General features: G+C 29.2%; 1 protein-coding gene across 1 annotated transcript in view; it reads right to left on the bottom strand.

Moving 5' to 3' along the window:
* The window catches only part of LOC123291532, a 55,472-nt gene that overhangs the window by 3,428 nt on the left and 36,583 nt on the right, over positions 1-15,461 (bottom strand). The gene's annotated exons all lie outside the window — the stretch shown is intronic.

Here is a 15,461-nt window from a genome sequence, read left to right as displayed (position 1 = left end):
TGTATGTATGTTCATCTGTTCTCTCCTAGCTTCTAAACTACTTATCATAATTTTACAAAGGAGGTATGGTTAGAAGCGTCTTGATAGTCCGCTGGATATAGGCTATGTGGCATCACATTAAATTGAACATGGCGCCGTATAGAGGATATAAAGTTATGATCGAAAAACAAATTTCGATTTAATGATACGAGTGTTAGGTATCAAATGAAAGCTAGCGTAATTAGCACTATTCAAAAATATTTATACCTATTGGTATACGTAATTCATCTCTTCGAATGTGCCATTACTCTCTCGCAAATGTGTCGAATAAGAGAAGGGTCCATAGTTCTAGAAAGTTTGAGAAACGGGAAAATCAATCTTTTTTCATATTTTTTTGACATTTTCGAATAATGTAGGACAACAAAATGGTAAGTATTAGAGGTATTCGACTGATCAAAAATGGCATATTTAGGAACTGCTATATAAGGTGGGCGAACAAGACTATGTAAAATAAAATAATAGTGCCTATAGTCGAGAAAAACTAACAAAAATATATTTGGTCATCCAATATTAATACATAATTTTAAATTATGCCTAAATTAAACATAAACCCCTTCATCTGACTTATACCATTCAATTCTTTTGAATTATTATTTTATTAAAGCAAAATGTATAAAAGGGATAAAACAGTGCGTGCTTTATCGATGTAAAACACACCAACACAAAAAATATGAATCTTACAATAACAAATCTTATTACAATATTGTCTAGATAAAATTTAAGAATAGATTCTTAAAGTAATTCTGTTCGAAAATGTACTACTACTGTATTTGATATAAAATAAATAATTATTTTTGAGAACACCATGTTTTTTATGGAAAATTTTCCCGAATGAGTACAGGCTAAAATAATACCAGCAAATCTACATGGAAATTCTACGAAAAAGTTCTTCTACAGTGGTGGTGATCTGCTGTCAAAGAGATTTATGCCAAACTAAGCTATTATATCTCTTGCGGTTTAGCGGTTTAAAGGACATATTTTTGTGGAACCTATAAATCCAAGAGCCCTGTTGTTGCTCATTCACAGATTCGAATGAAAAATATAAAAAAAAAACTTTTTCAGCAAATAATCCAAACTACTAATTTAAAAAAAGGTAAAAAGATGGTTCATTAGACCTGCATATTTGAACTTATGATCTATCTTTAAAAATTGTCACCTCCAAAAGACAAATGCCTTTGACCAATTATCTGTTCTGTTTTCTGTTAAATGCAAGCTTGTAAAAAACTTGTATTCGAAATATGAATTCAGTATTTTAAACTGAATGTTTACACAAAAAATATTTAATACTTAAACATACTTCTAACATGAAATAATTTTCTTTTGAGTGATATCAAAAAAAGAACAAAAGAGATAAACCCTAAAAAATTTTTCAACAATTATACTTCACATAGAAAAATAAATAGCAGCAACTCCTCAGTTATTTGCATTAAAAACAAAAAAGGGAGCTTTGTTTTATCAAATTCAATAGCTTTGTGAATATTTCGTATGACTCCTTTGTATGATAATAGGTTTATTCGTTTTTGGTAGAGCTCTACACATACAAGAGCAAATTATAGTAAAGACTATTCAAACAAAATCTTGTTGGGAGAAACGAGTAAACTTACCGGTTTAATTTGTTCACATAAAGTTGGTTCCTTTTACGTAAAATGTATGTATAACTATAATAATGTAAAGTATTCATGTGTCCCTATTTCAGCTGTTAATTTCTGTGATTGTGAGTCATAAAAATTATAGTTCTTCGATTCTTTGGTTATTATGCTACCTACACTTATATTTTTTTAATAAAAGTCGGATACTAATATAGAAAGCCCTTCAGTGCCGGATACTCAGATACACGGAAGGCCGAGTAGATCTGCGAATATAAATATAGTGACAGATTTTAAAAATAGGCAAATTTTAGATTTTAGAATTATTGAGTTTTGGAATATGAAGTTTTAACAGAGGCCGTACATCTTTCACTAGGTGCAGCACAGTTATATGAATACAAAAAACAACATTACAGATTTGTGCATGATGGCTACCACGGAAAAATTCCTGAATCCTTTTCCTGTTCCTGTCTCATAATTAAAAAATTTAAGACTATGCCATAGTTAATGTGGAACTGAAAATAGATCTCTCTATTAATTATTATTTAATTGTTAGATTTCTTCTATACTTAAAATATTCTATAGGTATTTATTTTCGATTCAAAAATTTGATCAATAATTTTGTTTGAAGTTACTGTTGCGTGAAAATTTTCCTAATTCTGTCGATAATGTACGGAATGACAGCGTTTACCAAAGTGTATGGTATTATCTTTTATATCCTATTAAAATATTGAATTCTTTTCACAGACAACATTTTGAAACGATAAGCGGTTAACAAATAGAAGGTACATTTGCTCACCGCTCTACAGACAATAATTAAAATGGCTTGTGATTGCTGATCGCAATCTAACGAATTTGTTTTTCGTATGAATAAGGTGGAGTCTTATTTAAAAAAAATAATTAAATTTGGTTGGAACTAATGGCTCTCGTTTATTGCCACGATCCAGAAGCCAAGTGCGTAAGATTGCCTGATTAATGGAGTCGAGTCTTATGTCTACTTCTGGCGGAGTCCCAATGTAAATATAAACTTTTGAAATTTTCTAAGGCTTGGTTTAATACTTTGACGATTCATTAAAAGTAAAACACCCATGAAAACATAAATATAAATGAAAATTGAAATGCACTTTCCATTTGATGTTTTCAATGCCATACACTTGAGATCCCTCCCTTCATTTGAAATTATATACTGGAAAATAAAGCAAATAAAACAGTAAAAGTGTATATGCTTATAATTTAATGCGAATAATAAAGATGGAAGATATGCAATGCAATCAAGTAGGTATTGTACGATGTATGTGTGTAATTATGAATTGTGTATTTGTTGTTTGTTGGGAGTTGGAGTGCATTGACTGAAACAAAAGTTTAAAGAGAGATTGTATAAATCTGTCTTATATTACTTTATGATGTAGATATTTTAGTGTTGGATTAAAAAAAATATGTATTGTTTATTAGATCAGAGTTTAATAATTTATTATCTAAAGTACAAAATTCGTAGACATGCAACCTTAAATGCAATTTTTATTCTATTAGTAGGAGAGCTGATTATAATAAACTCTCTCTGATAACACTAATTGGCGTTGTTAGAGAATTTTCTTAAAGTGCGCCAGCGGGACCCCAAAAAATTCTCGGTGCCTATCATATAATAGTTATTTACGATACTAGCGGGATAACAGCATTATTAACGTACGCCTGCGAAATTTGCACAACGAATACGTAGCACGGGTTGGACACATACAAGAGCAATACGCAGAAGTACGTTAATAATGTATTATCACACGTATATCGTACTAAACTTTGTCTACGCCTCTAAAATCTGGAAATAAACGATAATTATTATTTAAAATTTGCCAAGGCTTATTGAAAAAATAGAAAAAAATAGAAAATTAAAAAAGTTACAAAAGTAACTGAATTCATTACCGCCCTAGTGCGGGAATGAACTCATTAGCGGTAACGAACTATTTTTCCCACACATACTGAGAGAAATATACTGAGAAATACTTTTACGCATACTGAGAAATACTTTTGTCTTTCTTTTCATACTAAATGGCTAGCTTAGCTCTTCTTCTTACTATATGGCTAGCGCTCTATTTCACGGGGATAGTGAGAAGTAGATAGGTAGCATTTATCTTTATTTACGCAAATTTCTAACCAAATGCCGATCGTAATACTTTCTTGAGTCGTGCAATGATATAGCACGACTTTCATTTAAAATAACTTCATACTGATAAATAGAAAAGGGAATTTTTCGATTTTTCAACGGGAAAACCTGTAAAGATCAGGAAATTTCATTAGGCCAAACCTAATTTTTTTTCTATAAAATTTCAAAACGATAAGATTATTAGTTAACTTTTCTGTACAATTCTTGACTAAATCAACGAAAAAATTCAATTATTTATTAATAACTAATCAATTCACTGGAAAGGAATTTTAGAAGTTCAATATTTTATCTGTTGATATCAACACCTCGTTGAAATTTTTCTATTTTGCATTGATAAATTATTGAAATGAGTAAAAAAGCTTCACTTCTGTGAGCTAAAAAATGAAAACTATATAAATTTTTCAATCCTATCAATTTTTCTTGGGTTGGTTATATTTATGTTTAGCTACGCCAATGATAACTTTAAGTTGGCTCGTGCAGTAGCAGAGTTCAAAGATTAAGTAAATACGTAAAATATTAAAAGAATATTCTACCGTTTATTCACGAGATATTAACAGTCAAAGAAAATTTTTTTAAACATGTTGCTAATGGGATTGATACAAAAATGCACCGAAATTTCTTATTTAAACTACGAACTTCTGCTAAAGACTAAACGTTAAAAAACAATTCCAAGAAAATTTAATTCTTTAGCTTTAGGTATAGTATATAATTTCTATCTACTTTTTAATAGTTTAATAATTTCATAATTTTTAAACCCTGTATGTATGTGATATATCTCAAGGTATACTAAGTTTAGTCCAAAGTTTATAAAGCCTAAAAATATTGATGCTACGAACAAAATTTTGGCAAAGGTATCCATAAAATCACCTGAAGAATCCATTTCCAGGTGTACGTCTGTCCGCTTATCCGTCTGTCTGTAAATGGGCAACATAGGTCAATTGGGTCTGGAATCCGTAGGATCCATCTTGTATTCCATTAGAGATAGAACAAGTGCCTAGTTCGCAAGAGATCCGGATTCTAGTGCTGATGTGAGTGTATTTTTTTCAATTCTCTTTGATTAAGATTGCTCGACAAGATAAAAGTTTTAAATAGTATACGCTGTTTGTTATTGCTTGTACCTGACGGTAAATGGCGCCATATTTAAAAATAATGCAAGCACTGACATTCAACACTTTCTATGGTATTTCAACAATTAGCTCAGTCAAACGTTTTCACTAGTTATTCATCTTTTTTCATGCCAAGCTATAAATATATTTGATTTTTGGGGTCGTTTTATTGTCAGTGACCGTACACCGGTAGCTCAAATGTTGAAGCACAATTAAGCACGATTTAAAAAAAATTATTTTTAATATATTTATCTGATTATTTTTTCTGTAATTCTAATATTTATCTACAGAAATATTTGAAGTTTGGGATTTACAATATTTTAACTGAATATTTGGTTGAATTATGATCAACATAAGTTCTTTTATATTTCCTATTCTCTTCGAGAAAATTTACTTTGCCTGCATAGCTTTTATATGATGAATCTTTACCTCCGTGTACGTAGTAACTGTGATTCCAAAAACACCATTTTTAGCCATTGGCGTCTTGGTGGGTGGATGGATGTAATTTCTAACAAACTGTGTTTTTTTTTTCGAATTTTCGGGAAAATGGTACATTAAATGCTTTTCTTAAATATATATTATTCAAATTAACGATTAGATAAATCTTTTGAAATAGGTGAACGAAATGAATTGTTTTTTGACCTAAATATTTTTGTTACTGGTAGTGTAAATGTTACTGGGCGTATAGAGGTTGTGTGTGGCGTTAACACCAGAGTTTTTCATTCACATTTTCATTTTTCGATTTAAATAATAACTTAAATTTTTTTCGATCGTGACCTACATTATTTGCATCTGTATGATTTTAATAACACTTTGATGTTTATAATGTACCCAAGGCAAATACTTGTACAATAAAGTTATATATATTCCCACAAGAGATGATGTGATTTTAATATCTCTATGACTCAAAGACACCAAAGTTTTTCCTTTTATATTTAATATTTATTCTTAAGCATGAATTATATACTGAAATCCATATAAAAGTTGCTACACTGAGCTTTTTTTGAAAATCTTCTTAAAGATTTAAGAAGGTATTTTAGAAGGAGCTACATAAAATAATATTTAATTAGTAGAATTGTAGATATGACAACTAATTATCCTTTATAAGAATTAGACTAAATAATATAATAACAAGTGAAAACAAATAATTGACTGAGTTAATTGTTCAAATACCATGTATAGACTGTGTTGATTACACTGTCACATTACACATGCATACATGTCACATATACATAAATGATATTCCCATATAATACATACTATATAATTTGCGCCTAATTTGCGCTCTCACGGGTAAACAGTGATGTTAACGAAAAATTATTTCAAACAAAAGTTGTTAATTTTTTTTATAAGGAACATTTTTTACATATAAAGTTTTGTTTGTCTATCTCTAACGGTTTACAAAATGGGTCTTGCGGATCCAAGACACCCAATTGACAATTGACCTATGATGCCGAATTAAGAACTCGACCTCACTTTTTACGCCTAGAGCACGCTATAAAAATTTCAACTTGATATCATTTTTCGTTTTTGAGTTAACCTGTTGATAGACGGACAGTAACCGAAAATGGATTAATTAGATGATTTCATAAACACCTATACCAACATTTTGGCCGTAGCATCAATATTTTTAAGCGTTACAAACTTGGGACTAAACTTAATATACTATGATATATTTCATATATACATAGTATAAAAATAATTAAAATAATTCAAACAAGTTATCTTTGAACTTGGTAGAAAATTGTATTAAAATTACTACACAAAGTGAAAATTACAAAATGTATACTTAAGGAGGGTGACTCGCCAGTAATAGAAAAAATAAATTAGTAGATAAGGATCCGAATTTTTAGTATGTTATAGTTCACGAAATATATTATTGTATAAAACAAAAATTTGGGTATCTTACCGTTCAATTAAGAGAGTTTTTATTAATTAAAAATACACTAAATAGAAGGTAGAACGGTAAGATACCCAAATTTTTGTTTTATACAATAATATATTTCGTGAACTATAACATACTAAAAATTCGGATCCTTATCTACTAATTTATTTTTTCTATTATTGCCGAGGGACCTTCCTTAAGATTATTTTTAATTACTCGTACAAAGTAAAGAACTATTGTAATTTCGAAAAAAATCGGTGTAGACGCATTCCTGAATCCATTTCTACTTGTTTCGAATCAACGAATCATTGGAGGGATTAAAATCGGGTTGCAAAACAAATTCAGTTTAGAGTAAGAAGAACAATAAAAATTATCTTATAAATATGTGAATTTTCTGATGTCTTGAAGAAAAAAAAAATTCAAAATTGGTTTTCAAGTGAAAAAAGAGATTTTTTTATCGACTGGCAAAAAAGGGTCTTTTTTTCCATAGAATGGAGAATTGTGAGGTAAACTTCGAAGTTGGGTCGTTAAAATATAAAAGCTTTTGCGAGCTTTTATCAAGCATGTGTAATCATGTCAAATACACAAAGGAAAGTAGATAGATAATCAAAAATCCCGAATTTTGACTATTAAACATGGGGTTTAAAATTTGAAAAATTGATCAGAAAGACTTATAATGCAGCATATTCAAATTTTAGCCATTTTCGATCGGGGTTAACAGTACGCTGTACTTTATAAGCCTGTGTAATTTACGAGGGTTTATATCTTCTATTATGTAGTTTGATTATTCACTGGTTTCTTCTTTACCCACAATTTTTGAAACATATCAATGCAAGTGGTATGGTTAGTTAGTTCCACACAAACCCTATATAGAGTGATACTGAGCTATTATTATAATTAACCAATCATTATCGAAATGAAATACGACACACATATGGTCAAATACATTTTTTAATTATACCCAATAAATAATTTGAATTTTATGATAAAATCACCACCAACAAGTTGAACTTTGTTGCCTCTATCATTTTACCATCCAATAACCCCATTTTATTGTGGGTATACACAATGTAGAAAGATATCTACACACAGAAGCTAAAAAACTTGAACTAATGTTAAATAAAATATGATCAAGGGCTACAAGTACATTTCATGCATGTGTGCAAAAAATTTATTTTTTATACAAAATAATATAATAACCATAGGCAGGGTCCAAAAACGAAATTTGAGTTTATTTAACTTGAAATGTATGTACGTGATGTACGATTTTTACCCACTGAAACTCGGCAACATCTAAAAAAAAAACTCCTATTACGTCAAGTTTTCTTTCAAAACTCATTTGAAAAACGAAAATTAAGGAATAGGTTCTTCCAGTCTTGAAAATTATCAGTTCATTATATTCCAACAAATAAACGTCATTTGATTAATTTGTGATGGGGTGCTTCAAGAATAATAAGAACAAAATGTTTCAAAGACAAAATAGTTAAACAGATAATTTCCGATTTCGAAATCTAAATGAGAAGATCTGACGTGATAGAAGGATTTTAATATAATTTTTTTTACACACCTGTATATTGTTCAATTTTTGTTATCCATGTGTGTACAGTATATACATCGCAACTTTTATATTATTGATAATTTTTACCACGATTTTAAAACGAACCGGCGAAACAGATTTAGATATGTTTTAAATTGTTTATTGCAATGTCAAAGTATTTATTCATGTTTGTAAAAAAAATCATAACTGCGAATATTTATTAAAATTTTATGCATGAGTAAGTAAAAATATGCGTTTGAAACTGTTTTGAATTATTAATAGTTTTTCATGTATAACGCGAAATTATACGGGTTAATAGTTTTCAGTATTATTAATATATTGTAGATAGACAATGTAAATTTCGTTAGGAATGTAATATGTAACACATCTGAATTGAGTCGAATAAAGCTATTGTTACATTATCATTAACGAGTGACCCAATACCAAAACGCCAAAGTTCTTTGACGTTTTCTGATCTTTTCCGTTTTATTTTTGATAATTTCTCTCGAAAAATTCCATCTAGCAGGTATTTTCTAACTTGGGACATGCTCTGATTCATAACTGATAAGGGACCAAAGAACATGCTTAGAAAGTTAAAAATTAATTTTTTTTTTTAACAGAAATTGAATGTAAAAATCTAGCATTCTGGTTTTGTAATTCAAGTTTTTAAAAAGTAAGAGATTTATTACATAAGGCATTATAAATCATAACGTGCTTCAATTTCTGACCTTTTACTTGTTTAGCGTTCATATTTTTATGAAACTAACATGCACGAGTTATGATTGATACTTTACTTGGATTAGCGCCTATCCAAACGTTTTATATCTTTATATCAAATGAACTGTGAGTTGAAACATAAAGCTTTCAACATCTAATTTTTTTTATATTTTATATAATTTTTTTCACTTAATGATTTAATGATTTATTTACTACAAATTTTCTTTACTTGATTTTATATTAATTTTTTAACTTCCCACTATAGAAAAGTTCTTGTAATTGATTCGAAAATCCAAATCGATATTTTCGGCATATCTTTACGTTTTATTGTGTGTGAGCGTTCGGGGACATTTTCCGTTGACGATTGCTAGTGAATGAAAGGTGATAGCTATCTCAGATTTTCTCCATTCCTTGCGTAATAGCATCAAGAAGTGTTGAAAACATTTCCAAAAGCGATGAGTAGAGATAAATTGCGACATTGGTACTTCTTTGCTTAAAACTCATTAAAAAATACAAAAATATTTTTTATTTTGAAAAAATTCAAAATTTTATACTTTGCGTAATCTCCAGCCCTTGTTTATATGTCGATTTTTCTCATTAACGAACTTGACCTGTCAAATACCAAAACCCTTCTTGATACCAAATTTTATTCAAATCGGACTTAAATTGCGACCGTTAGAGAGCTTACCGACACATAGACGTATAGATGTATACTATTAACAATGATCATTTTCGAGATCTATTAGGTAAGATTGTTGAACATTTGAAGAAATTTTTCAAAATTCCATCATCAGTACAAAAGCAATAGCTCCATTTCCTTCGGCAATTCGCTAAAATTTATTTGCAATTAAAATTGAAAAAGGAGGGTTAAATCATGGAAATTGATAAAAGAATAAAGAAGATCTCGCGATCCGACAGGCTAGAGAAATAATATATAAGATTTTATTTAGTTAAAAATAAATGGTATATAAAATGGTAATATTGTAATGTAATGTAATATTGTGGTTTCTGTTTAATAAAATCTTGGTTTGAATTTATTTAAAATGAAACTTTTACAGCAGGATATAGCATTTTTACGATTTTCAATTCTTGTTTTTCTTCCACAAATAAATTTTATCTATTGATGGTTTGCTCTTTAAGTTTAAATATTCACAGTTGAATACATTTCAAAATTCACTTATGCGAAAAAAATATACGACAAATTACATCAGTTAACACAATTTTCTTACCCTAAACCAAAAGTTATGATATTATTGACCTTTAATCGTTGGTGTATTTTTGTATATCATGTAATGATTTAGACCCGCAATGGGGACACTGCAATATATATTTCCGACTAGGTATACCTTGATATCATTTGATTTCTAAACAACTTTTATACTTTTATCTTTATATTTTATTTAAGGTAGTACCAGCATGAAATCACTTTTCGACAGATTTGGCCGAATTTTTTTTCTCGGGTTTATAATAGCTTTATTTATGAATTCCTAAAATTTCATAATTTTTGACCGTTTAGATCGCGAGATATTTAAAGACAAAGTTCGCGATTTTGAGGGTCATGTCCCATTTAAAGCATGTAAAATGTCCGGTCTCTCCAACTATTTTTTATGATTTTATTATATATTGAAGAAAAAGTAGAAAAAAATGTTTATACAATACAATTCTAAAAAAAAAATTTAGAAATTAATTTTCACTTTCGAGATATTAATTTTGACGTAAATTGATCGAAATTGGGACGTTGGCATAATTATTTCCCATTTTAAACGGTCAAAATTTCTGAAACTTTGGGAATTAATAGTAAGCATTATTAAATTCTTAAATTTAATTTTTCGTTAAATTCTGTCGAAAAAAAAAATTGTACCATTGCTTTAACATAGAAACTGCAAATACCATGCTGGAACATCGTTAAAAAAGTTTTTTTGAAATGAAATTGGAAACAATGGTTCTCACTCGATTACTGAAATTAAGCAACATTGAGCAAGCACACTTAGTTCTAGGATTTATATATATTAAATCGTTTTAATTAATAGTTTTTATACACAAGTTAATAATTTCAATTTACAAATTAAGAAATTTTATTTTTTTTGTATTTATTTTATTTAAGGTCGCTTATTATTTATATTATAATAATTAGTTACAAAATTTAAAAAAAAAAGGAAAGATATTCCAAAGTTTTAAGTTTTCACTTGCGTCGATAGTCCCCATGACTATTTTTTTTTTGTATACCTATATTATTTTTTCCCCTCCTTACCCCTTCTCCTTGGCGACACTCTTGTTTAAAAATTATCAAGTGTGTTACAAAGTTCTATGCAAATGACTGATCGGGCTTATGACTCCTCGTCTTTTATATGCCATTAATTAAGTTTTAAAATTTCACTATCTATAGACTTGAGAAAGATCCGCTGCTTTTAACTTCACTTTCTAGTTCATAGTTCTATATAGTTAGCGTTGAAGACAAGGATTTTGAATAAAACGGCTAAAAGAATTCTATTTAATGGTTATAAAAAGACCCGGATAATATCTACCACAATAACTACCGTCGAGAGTATTTCAAGATTTATATAGAATTGTGTAGTTCTTCTGTATTTGTACTGAATATTATTGTTACATTATTATTGGTCTTTTTGTTATTGTTTTCGTTCTACATGGTTGGTATTCTTCTAAAACTGTTTTGAATAGAAGAGTCTGTGTATAATACCATAGAGACGTTATATATTCACAACATGTAAACGTTATCTATAAATGCGGACATTGCATAAGTAATAGGTTTATTATGTATACCTATTAAATACTGGTAACATTTAGTTAGTATTTTCAAAATATAATGAATTTTGTGTAAGAAGTGATGATAGCCAAACTGAAAAATAGCAACAATTTTACACGAGATGAATAGATAATATTCCGTAAAATAAAACCTTATTCTGAAACCCTGGTTGAACAGATGGCCACAAGATGTATTTCGTTCACCCTTTTTACAGAAATCTTTAATTTAGGCTTTACAATAATGTTCATAGATAGTAGGATGGCAACAAAATAAATATTATTAATATTTTTATAAATTATAGCTCATGTGTTAAACCATTGAGTAGTTTTTGCGTGAAAGAGTAACAAACAAACAGACTCACTTTCACATTTATAATAGGATAAGGATACCACCTACCCTTCCATTATTAGCGAAGGTAAAGATTTTAAGAAGATTATACTCCTACCAAGAGAAGCCACTCGCGTATTTATCTAGTTTGAAATTAAGCAATGTTTGAATAATTTGGCAATTATGCTCTATTGCACCGATTACAGGACAATCCACATGCACATTCAAAATTTTATTCGAAAAGAACTATGTTTTATTTACTGCGTTTATGTTCGTACACAAAGCTGCAATAGTCATTTAAACAGTAGTCATCGTCTGTATGATGCAAGTAAAGTTGACCAATTTAACGAAGTGTTTCAAACTACCAACATAAATTTACAAGGCTCTGACCTAAAAGGGGAACGAAATCTTAATGCGATCGTTGAGTGTATTTCAAAATACATTCGTTTTGTTATGTATGTAGTAAAAAACTTTTGTTATGGTTCCAATGGCGTAATAATAGTATTTTATCGAAAAGTATGGAAATTTCAGGTTAAGGTTAGCTACACTTTATTTATTTATTTTTTCCGAAGTGGAATTATTTTGGTTCTTGGATTATTATTGATAAACAGAAACTTTTGTGATAAAGTGTGGGATATTATACTGAATCCAACTCATACGCATTACACACAGAAATAAAAATATCTTGGTCGCCAATTTCCTAACGTAGTTTTTCTTTAGTCAATGCTTAAACCCCACATCATACCGGTTATTTAAAACGCTGTCCTGGTGTCCTCCGTTAAACGCTGTCCTGGACTAGAATTCCCAAAAAATTAAAAATGCGTTTTTTAAAGATCGATCCACATTTCAGTGATCGGACGGCCACTTCTGTTCAGTGCCAACTTAAGAGCATTAAATCCACACGCAATCGACAAATTAATTAATTGTCCGACAACTCAGTAAAAGTATTCTTAAAGCACTTCCATGCAAAATAGATAGGAGATATTCCACAAAAATAAAGACGTCGCTCGGTTACTTGAATTTTTAGATCGACTTTAATCCCGGAATTGGTTCTCGGGACCATTGTTAGTAAAAGTAAAAGAGAGATTTAAAAGAAATCAGTTATAATGGTGATAACAATAAAATTTTATATTCAATTTTACAGTAGAGGATTATTATGTAGGAAAATATAATCTGCTTTTAGTAGCCAGCAACGTTAATAGTTATATAACATAACACATAACAAACACATGCAAAATGTTTACCACATTGATTGTGTATAGGATAATTGTACTACCTACCTATCAGTTACATATTACCTATCTATGCAAGAGTTAAAACATTCTAAGTGATATTACTATAATATTACATGTGATGATTACACTCAGAATGTTTTCACTGGTGCAATTTAAATGAAATCGAGTATACACACAGGTTGGTTTACCACCTATCAGATTTTTTTTCTCTCATATAATTCTTAGAAATTTGAATTGGAAAAAGCACGTTTTTTAAGATGGCCTATAAATCATGTTTATACTTTAATGTCTTCATAAGCAGGAAATTCTTAGATTTAAGTTGTTAAATTATGCATTTTTTTTACATAAAAATTATATATTGAATTGTTCTTAAATTGATGTTTTAAAGAGAATTGAAAAAAATACACTCGCACCAGGAGCCAAACCCGGACCTCTCGCATTCAAGTCAAGCTAGTTTAATCATACGAACTCGAATCAAATTTTTATTTTTCCGGATAATAGACTGGGATAGATAAATATTATTTAAATTATTTAATACATTGTATAAATATTGACCCTGTACTAAGGTACGTATCGCTAAGATACTGTTTTTTAAATAAGAAGGCGCAGACTAGATGGAGCTCTGAGTTTTATGTACCTTAGTGCAGGGTCGATATTTATAAATATATGGTATTAAATAATTATTTTAGCAGTATTTAATCGATAATTTAGTAAAAAAAACCATATAATACACAGGGTCAATCGTGAATCTTAGTCTATTATGCGGTTTTTTTCAATAATTATTTATTAAATACTACTTAAATAATTACTTATATTTATAAATATTGCCCCAGCACTGAAGTACGTTAAGCTGAGCGCACCATCTTCTGCGCCCTCTTTTTCAAAAACGGTTCAACGTACAAAAGTTTCAGACAAAATTTGTAGAAAATTTCATCTTTCACAACTTTTATAATGAATGCTAATACGATTGAAGGCAAAAGAAACGAGATATTCACAAAAAACTGGTTTTCTAGACCTTTGACTTTGAATATCTAAAGACGCGCACGAGTGACTATATGTGATAACATTTGTACTATCTAAATAAAGGTTTGTACAAAAATTCAGCTTATTCGGTTAGATTTCGAGGTGAAACCCTAAGATGATAGGAGTAAAATACAATAGAATTATTTGATCAGTCTAGTAAGTATAATGGTAACAGCAATTACCAACGATAGTTACTATTGATGTAAATTTTAAGTATCTATACATACAATTAGATAGGAATAAACTAATGTAAACCACATACATTCAATCTTGCGATGAAAAAGTAAAGCCTAACCACAAACATAAATGATAATCCTTATATTTTATACTTTAGCACAGAAATATTTTACACAATTTTCTTTTATTCAGTATTTTACTTCTGCTGTCGTAAACAGGATTATTTTATGTAATATTTTAATTATATGTATATTTGTTAATTGCTTAGTTTGTCTATATATGTTTTGGTGGAATTTATTAGTTGGAAAGTTTTGATATTTGATAATATTACTGATTACTGAATTTAATTTCATGATTATTGGTTATTTAAGGATCGCTATTTTTATACCATATATATATGAAATATATCAAGATACCTATATATATTAAGTTTAGTCTAAAGTTTGTGACGCTTAAAAATATTCATGCTACCAACATAATTTTGGTATAGGTGTTCATAAAATCAGATAATTAATCCATTTCCGGTTGTCCGTCTGTCCGCATGACATCACGATAAATAAAAAACGAAAAGAGATATCAAGCTGAAATATAAATTTTATGGCGTGCTTCGGACGTAAAAAGTGAAGTTGAGCTCGCAAATGAGCAATATAGGTCAACTTTTGTTTGTAAACATCACTGTTTACCCACGAGGGTGCAAATTAGGTGCAAATTTTATGGTATCTATTATATATTAATATTAGTCATGAATGGGTGGCTATCTAAGAGTGGCTATTTTTATTTACTTACGTGACGTCAAAAAACAAACGATTGGGTCATCAAACTGTCTATACATGGTATTTCAACAATTAACTTAGTCAACTGTTTGTTTTTTTATTTGTTTAATTTGCATTACAATTTGATGTTTATA

Source organism: Chrysoperla carnea, chromosome 2, assembly GCF_905475395.1.
Source record: "Chrysoperla carnea chromosome 2, inChrCarn1.1, whole genome shotgun sequence".
NCBI classification, from domain to species: domain Eukaryota; kingdom Metazoa; phylum Arthropoda; class Insecta; order Neuroptera; family Chrysopidae; genus Chrysoperla; species Chrysoperla carnea.
This window is presented reverse-complemented; position numbering and strand designations above follow the sequence as displayed.